We start from the raw sequence: 8,416 nt of genomic DNA, 5'->3' as shown, positions 1-8,416 counted from the left end.
CCCCCGCAGCCCTCCCCACGCCCCCTTGCAGCCCTCCCCCTGGCCCGCTCCCTGCCCCGCAGCCCTCCCCGTGCCCCCCGCAGCCCTCCCCCACGCCCCCCTTGCAGCCCTCCCCCTGGCCCCCGCTCCCCCCCCTTGCAGCCCCCCCGCCCCCCGCAGCCCTGCGGCGTCGAGCATCCCGGTGCCCCCCGTCCCCCGGCTCCTCGCATCCCGCGGTCCCCGGAGCACCGGCCTCCCCGCGCCACGTCCTCCTCCTCGGACGACGCCAAAGAACACTCCGCGGGGGGCCGGGAGGGGCCAGGCCTCCGCCCCAGGTGCACCAGCCCCCCCCCCCCCGCGGCTCCATCCCTGCCCCGGCCAGAGCTGCTGCAGGGCGGAGGCGGGCGGTGGGGGCCGCGTCCCCGACACCGGGCCTGTGGTTGCAGGGCCTGCACGGAGAGCCGGGGGGCGGGGGGGGCGGGGGGACAGGCCACCTGCACCTTGCGCCAGGCCGGGGGGAGACGCCGTGGGGCCGGGCTCCGTGGCCCCCAGGGTCGCACCTGCCGAGCCGCGGGGTCAGCCGGGCGGCCTCGGGGGTCGCGTGGGGGGTCGGTCGGGGCCCCGGGGCGCAGGCCGGCCTTGGCGGGGCCTGGGCGGGAAGGGGGGCCCCGCCCGGCAGCTCTCCTTGCGGCTGGGGCTCCCGCCGCGTGGTCCCGGCGCCAGGGCACGACCCCAACCTGCACCGCCGCAGGCCCAGCCCTGTAGGGCCCGAGGGCGGCTGCCCCGGGGCGCTCGGGTCACTCCCCGCGGTGGTCCCGGCGCCCGGCCGCCCCCTGACGGCGGGTGGCCCAGCGGCTGCAGGTGCAACACGACCTCCGCGCTGCGCGTGAGCTTTGCTGCAAACAGGGGCTGTACAGGACCCGACCCTGTGCCCCCCCCGCCCCCCCCCCCGATGATGGATGCGGTTCCCGGGAGCTCAGCCCGCTCACTGGAGTCTCCTGGACCAAACCCGCGCCTCCTGGCCCAGCTCCCCTGCAGGGGCCAGGAGGGAGGGGCGGCTCCGCTTGGCCTCAGTCCCCTGCCACTCCCTCCGCAGTGATGGAGGGGTGATGGAGGGGTCTGCCTGCCCAGCCCCGTGACAGCACTTGGATGAGCCCCCCGGGGAGTTCACGCAGCGGGGGCGGAGCCCGCGTCACCCAAGGTGGAGCTCTCCGGGGCGTCACTGCTCCTTAGCTTTGCGCTCCGTGTTCCAAAATGAGAATGGGAGCCAAGAATCCGCCACACTGGCTGAACTTTAGCCGACCGTCTTTTTCTTTCTTTTTTCTTTTTTCTTTTTAAGTAGGCCCCACACCCAGCATGGAGCCCAATGCAGACCTTGAACTCGTAGACCTGAAACTAAGACCGGAGTTGACCTAGAGTCAGATGCTTCGCCAGCTGAGCCACCCGCATGGCCCTAGTCAGCTGTCTTAACACGGGGTGCCTTGGCCAGCGGTGCACCTCCTCACTGGCACACCCTCACCAACTCCAGAGGCTGGCCCAGTCTAATGGAAGCAACAGTTCTTTATTCAAGACTTTTCCCTTTGAAATAAAGAAATCCAGGTATCTCTTGCTTCACCTGGTACCCAGAATGCAAATTAAGGTCATACATCTCTCTGCACACGCGGAAAAAGCCACGCTCTAAGCATCACCAAGGCAAGGCTTCACTCCTTATCCCCTTGGAGTTCCAGATATTATTGATAGTGGCCAAGGCACTTAATTCTCTTCTCAAAATACACAGCGCTGGGCTCTTCAACAAGGAGTTCAGGAGAACTTCCGACATTCTTACCTGTTTCAGGCTACGGGCCTCATCAAGCACCATAACGTCTTATTAAAGATCAAATTCAGTTGCATGAAACGTGGCACATTTTAGTCGTCAGTCAAGTATCGAACCCTGGCCGGTACACAAAACCCTCACTCCAGTTCAAAACTCCAACTCGGTTTCCTTTCCCTGTGGCTCTCAAAACATTTGGGGACCAGCTTGGGAGCCTTGCCTTACTCTCTCCACAAAACCTCATTAAATGCATAAAAAACTTTTTCACACTTTCTTGATTTATGTGCAAGGTCCCCAATATTGACATTTAAAACAAATTGTGGATGGGAGCATGTGCCCCATCCCATCTTTACAAAGTGACTTCAGATATCATCGAAGCTTTAAAAATCAAATAAAAATTATTTATAAAGTAAGCTAAATTTATTAAAAAGTAAAGTGTTCAATGGACCCGGTGCTATTCGAAATAGAAGGAAAATATTTATTGTCCAATGTTGATAAGTTAATTCTGTATGTTAAAAATTTCTAACTAACCAGTAGAGAATAGGAATAAATAACTTAATATCTAGTGTATCAAAGAAATTGATATGAGAAAAAATCCATTTGCCATAAGGCAAGGGTGGAGAAAAAATTAGAAAAGAAATAATGAAAAGCATACAATAATACGTCAAAAATTAAATTATGATTAATTAGGGAAAAATGCAAATTGCCTAAATGTTTCCATAAAAAGATAAGAATTTTCAAGCTATATTTTAAAATTCTGCTCTATGCTGTCTACAAGTACATTCCAAATACAGGAATACACGCATGCTCAAAGTAAAAGGATAAAATAAAATGCAGGGAAATGCCAAAGTTAAAAAGCTGACCCAGCAATTAATAACAGATAAAGTAGACCTTAAGACAAAAATCAGTAAAGAAAAAAGAGAGCATTATATGGCAACAAAATTTTTTTTTCTTTTTGGTAACAAAATTTAAGTGTGTATGCATCAAGTAACATAACCTAAAAAATATAAATAAAAAAAAAAACACAAGAAAAAGTCCTCAACTGAAATGGAAGATATCTTTTCAGTAATTGATTGTTCAAGCAGCAAAAGATGAATGTCCCAGAAGCTCTAGAATTTTGACAAGAATGGACATGGTCAGTCTTTTTGAATTTTAATACTCCAAAATATACATAGTTATGTAACATCTCATTGTGGTATTTCCTTGCATTTCTCATTTATATACAGGCATACCTCAGAGATATTGCAGGTTCGGTCCCAAACCACCACAATAAAGTATCACAATAAAGTAATAAATCTATAAACGCTTTGGTTTCCCAGCACGTAATATGCAAGTTTTGTTGACACTATACCGTCATCTATTAAGTGTGCAATAGCACCATGTCTAAAAAACCAATGTACATACCTTAATTTAGAAATATTGTATTGCTCCCAATAAAACAAAACAAAATAAAATAAAAATACCTTATGGTTGACAACTTGCTTTCATTTCAGCGGTTGTTGTAATTACCGACCGCAGATACCAGTAACAAATATAGTAATAAGGAAGGGATTTGAAATATGGTGACAATTACCAAACTGTGACCCCGAGACATAAAGTGAGCAAATGCTATTCAAAAAGTGGAGCCGATAGCCTGACTTGATGCAGAGTTGCCACAAACCTTCAATTTATGATAAGGAAATATCTGCAAAGTGGAGTAAAGTGGGGCACAATACGACAAAGTACGCCTGCATGTCCTTTGATGAAGTGGCCGTTCACATCTTTTGCCCCCATGTTTTGGGAGCTTTCTTCCTTACTAAGGAGTTTTGAGAGATTATCATAAATTCTAGTTGCAGTCCTTTATGAAATATATGATTTATAAATATTTTCCCCAGTCTATGGTTTTTCTCTTCATCCTTAGCAATCTTTCAAATTTTCAGATTTCAATTTGGATAAAGCTCAATTTATTAATTCATTCTTTTATAGATTGTGATTCGCATTTTAGTTGTCATATCTAAGAATTCTTTGCCTAAGTCAAAGACAAATTTTTTCTGCTATGTGTTTTTCTTCTAGAAGTTTTACAACTTTAGGTTTGATGCTATAAACTTGCCCTTAAGCACTGCTTAGTGACAGCTCATCAGGTAAGCTATATTGTTTTTATTTTTACTCAGATAAAAATAACTTCTAATTTCTGTTTTTATTTCTTCATTGACTGCTTATTTAGATGTGTGTTGTTCAATTTCAAATACCAGGGAATTTTCCAGAAATCTTTCTATTATTTATTTTATTTATTTATTTATTTATTTTTAATTTTTATTTATTTATGATAGTCACAGAGGGAGAGAGAGAGAGAGGCGCAGAGACATAGGCAGAAGGAGAAGCAGGCTCCATGCACCGGGAGCCCGATGTGGGATTCGATCCCGGGTCTCCAAGATCGCGCCCTGGGCCAAAGTCAGGCGCCAAACCGCTGCGCCACCCAGGGATCCCTCTATTATTTATTTTAAATTTGATTTGATTGTAGTCCGAAAACGTACTTTGAATGGCTTGAATATTTCAAAAATGTATTAACACTTGTGGTCCAGGATGTGATGTAAGTTAATGAATGTTCTTTGTACAGTTGAGAAGAGCCTATAGTCTGCTCGTGTTGAATGTAATAGACTAAAGATAAAAATTAGATCAGGTTAGTTGATAGCTTTGTTCAAACCTTCTCTGTCCTTACCGATTTCCTGTAAACCTGCTCTATCAATTATTGAAAGAGGGGTATGGATATCTCCAACTATTGCTGTGGATTTACCTATTTCTTCATTCAGTCCTATGAATTTCTGCTTCATGTGTTTTCATGTTCTGTTAGCTGCATAATCGTTTACGACTGTTAGGCCTATATAAAAAAATACAAAATAAGACCGTTAAAAGTAAATATGCCTTGTTCATAAATGAGACTCAGTATTACACAAATGCTAATTCTCTGCATATTGACCCAAGGAATCAATGCTATTCCAATCAGAACTGTAATATGCTTATTTTAGGGGATTTAATTAGTTCTTTTGCATATGAAGGACAAATAGCCAAGAATAGTCCAGATTCTTCAAAAGTAAAGATAAAAGGGATGCTTGTCTTTCTATGTGTTAAGACTTATTATGAATTTATAGTAATTAAAACATTGTAGTACTGTTCAGGAAGAGAATATTACCAGTAGGACAAAATAAAGAACCAAGAAATCAAGTCATAATTGTTAGACTCGAGTGTGACAGAGTTGTCCCTGCGTATCAGAGGGAAAGAATGGTCTATCCATTTAACAGTACTGGGCACAACTGCATTAATGAAAAAAAAAATCAGGTTGCTTTCCTGCCCTGTACCATAAACATAAATCAATTCCATATAATTAAAGTCCTAAATATTAAAAGTAAAAATAAAATTTGGAGAAAACCATACCTAAAATCATTTGACCGTTGGGTAGAGATGAACCTCTTAAACAAGACATGAAGCTCACTTTGAAAGACAAGGAATTGATGAATTTAACTAACTTAACATAAAAACGTCTATTTAAGAAATTTACTTTAAGCGGAATGAAAATTAAAACCATAAATAGGATCTACTAATTAAAAACATATAACTGACAAAAAAATTGGACACAGAATATATCCTTCTTAAATCATTGAAGAAAAGGAAAAAAAATGAGCACAAAAAAAAAAGACTTGAGGCACAGAGCTGAAGAAACCTGAGCTATCAATAAACATAAAACATACTCAGCCTTATTAATAATTAGGGAAATAGAAATTAAATCTCTAGTGAATTAGCATTTCATAGCAGACAAACTGGCAAAAGTTATAAAGTACAACCACTTTGGAAAATAATTTAGCATCATTTTATAATAAAAACTATTTTCCTAGACTGTGTGATACAGCAATTTCACTTTGTTTTTTGTTTTGTTTTGTTTTTTTTTATCCTAAACAAACAAACTGATGCACATATGCCCCAGGCAACTGTTGAAGACTATACTGGCAACGTTATAGTAGCAGAAAGTCATAAACAAACAAAATATCCATTGAAGTAAAGTAAGTAAATAAATGTTTATATGCTAGAAGAATATGTAGCAATGAAAATAAGAAGCAAAAAATAATACATCGTTGCTACGTGGGAAAACATAGATAAATTTTTGAAGTATAAGGATTAGCATAAAAAAGTCAATTGTAATCAAATATACAAAGTATGGCTAAGCTATAAAAGACACGCAATAGTAAACATCAGATAGGGATACGAGTATATGGTAAAACTAAAGGAAAGGAGGGGGATTAGAAATGTAAAATTCAGAACAGTGCTGGAAGAAAAAGATTAGGATTTTAGAGAACTTACAGGAGACTATCAAGCAGTTGGCTATATTTTTTTCTGAAACCATTTGATGGGTATATTGTGTATTTTTTAGATATACTTTATGAATATTACTTCATTGATTCAAAATTTAATATAGATAATGAAAAACTCAGGGTTTTTTTTTAAGAATAAGTTATTTATTTTAGAGAGACAGCACAGAGGAGGGGCAGAGGGAGAAAAAAAAGGGAGAAACTCTAGTGCGACACCTGGCTCGATCTCCCACAACCCTAAGGCCACACCTGGGCCCAAACCAAGAGTTCAACCCTTAACCAACTGTGCCACTCAGGCGCCCCAAAACGCAGCCTTCTTCAAATAGGGGCACCTGCCAGTCCGGTCAGCAGGACACAGGACTCTGGTTGATCTCAGAGCTGTGAGTTTGAGCCTCTGGTTGGGTGCAAAGATGACTTAAATTTAAAAAAAAAAAAAAAGAATAAAGAATAAACCTCAGAGTTCTTCAGATAAAAACAGTTGTCATAAAACGTGTTCGGCCTGAGGCTTTTAGGAAGAACATAAGACTAGAAGGACATCTGAGGCATAGACGCGCGCGGTGCACGGCTGTGTATCAGGTGTTCGCCTCTGTATCTGTACGTTAGACCGTCGAACAGCTCCCGCTGCAGCACCTGTGATACCTTGTGTATGTGTGTGTGGACTGCACATTCTCCAGGAAGTGAGGCTAGTAAGTTTCATTCACAATTTTTTTTTAATTTTTGATAAAACAGAAACATAATGCACCATTTGTTTTACATCGATGTGTGACGTTGTAAAATACGATCTTTGCAACAAATGATTTCCCCTTTATGGGTTTGAATGAAACCACGAATGATTAGGGAAGGAAAGGTGTCAAAAAGCTCCCAAGGATGAGATACCACTGGACAGGCCACCACTGAGGTGAGTGAAGAGTGCCTGCATAGAAAAATAGAAAATTCGTGATTCACTATGAATATACAAACACAAATATTAAAGGCATTAGAGAACCAAATACAGTTTTACGAAAATGGATGTGTGACCTACGCACTAGGGGAACAATCAACTTAATTAGGGTTTGTTACAGTCGTTCCTCCTTTTGAACGAAGTCCAGCTCTAATTAAAATCTTCTCATTGGATCAGATGGAATTGCAGATGAGATTAGTTGAAATTATCTATTGTTCTTACTCATTTTAAAGGGCTGCATTTCAACAGTAAGGAGACGTGCAAAAGGAAAGCATTTCACAAGCTCTTCAAAAGGGTCTGTTATGATTTTAATTCTAATTAAATTAGATTAGTGGCACATCATTTCTATTACTAAAAATCTCAAGCAATTTCTGAGACTCTCTCCCCCCTCCTGTCCCATCCTTGGCCTCATCCATCACACCCAAATTCAACATTACAAAAGCGGTGTTGAGCTCCTGTTACACCTTCTAGTAAACAACAGAATATTTTTAATAAAATACTCTTCCTTTCCTCTCGGCTGTCCAGCTAGTATAAATAGGACTCAATCTACCAATCACTTCATATCCATGTAAAAGATAATTCGCCAGTTAAGAAAAAAAAGGCCATGTGCAGTTATGAATTGCAGTGATGAATAATCCTTCATTTCTCTAGAGCTTCTGTGTTTAACCCCCCCAAACCCATTATACTTTGCACATTTCTCCATCTTGCTTCCTATGAATGCAGTGGGACAGGAGAGACCTAGAATTAGCACGCTGTACGTATTTTTAGGTGCCTGGCACTTATCCAGCTGCTTTGAGGGCTCTTTACGTGCCTTTCAGCAGGAGGACGTGGCCGGCTGGGTGGCCCAAGTGCACCTCTGCACCTGTCGGTGCCAATCGAGGGCAGCGGTGTACTGTCTGCTGCGTGGAAGCAGCCAGGTCGTGGGGCAGCGTGCTGGGGCGGACCCTTGACCCAAAGTGTACGGGCCTCGAGGTGACAGCTGGTGGTGGCTGTAGGGAGGGCTCAGGGCCTGCGGAGAGGCTGCAGGCCAGGGTGTCCCTACGGTGGTGCTGGAAGACCCAGCCACGAGGCCTCTGTGACTGCACCTGCCTAGAAGCAGTCTCTAACCTGCTGAGGATCCAGCTCCAGCACATCCCAAGGCAGAGGCTGGAAACGCCACCGGGTATCCTCGAGGCAACATTTACTGGTAGTAAAACGTGAGGAGAAGGAGAAGAGCCACGGCCTGGTGGTCCTGGACCCCGCCAGCGTCTCCAGGTGGCAGAGGCAGCCCTGGAATCAGGAGGACAGCCTGGGAAGCAAGACCCAACCCTGGGCTTCCTCAGGAAAGAGAATTCAAAGCATAAGCAG

Source organism: Nyctereutes procyonoides, unplaced genomic scaffold (assembly GCF_905146905.1).
Source record: "Nyctereutes procyonoides isolate TBG_1078 unplaced genomic scaffold, NYPRO_anot_genome, whole genome shotgun sequence".
Classification (NCBI taxonomy): domain Eukaryota; kingdom Metazoa; phylum Chordata; class Mammalia; order Carnivora; family Canidae; genus Nyctereutes; species Nyctereutes procyonoides.
Note: the sequence above shows the minus strand (reverse complement) of the source record.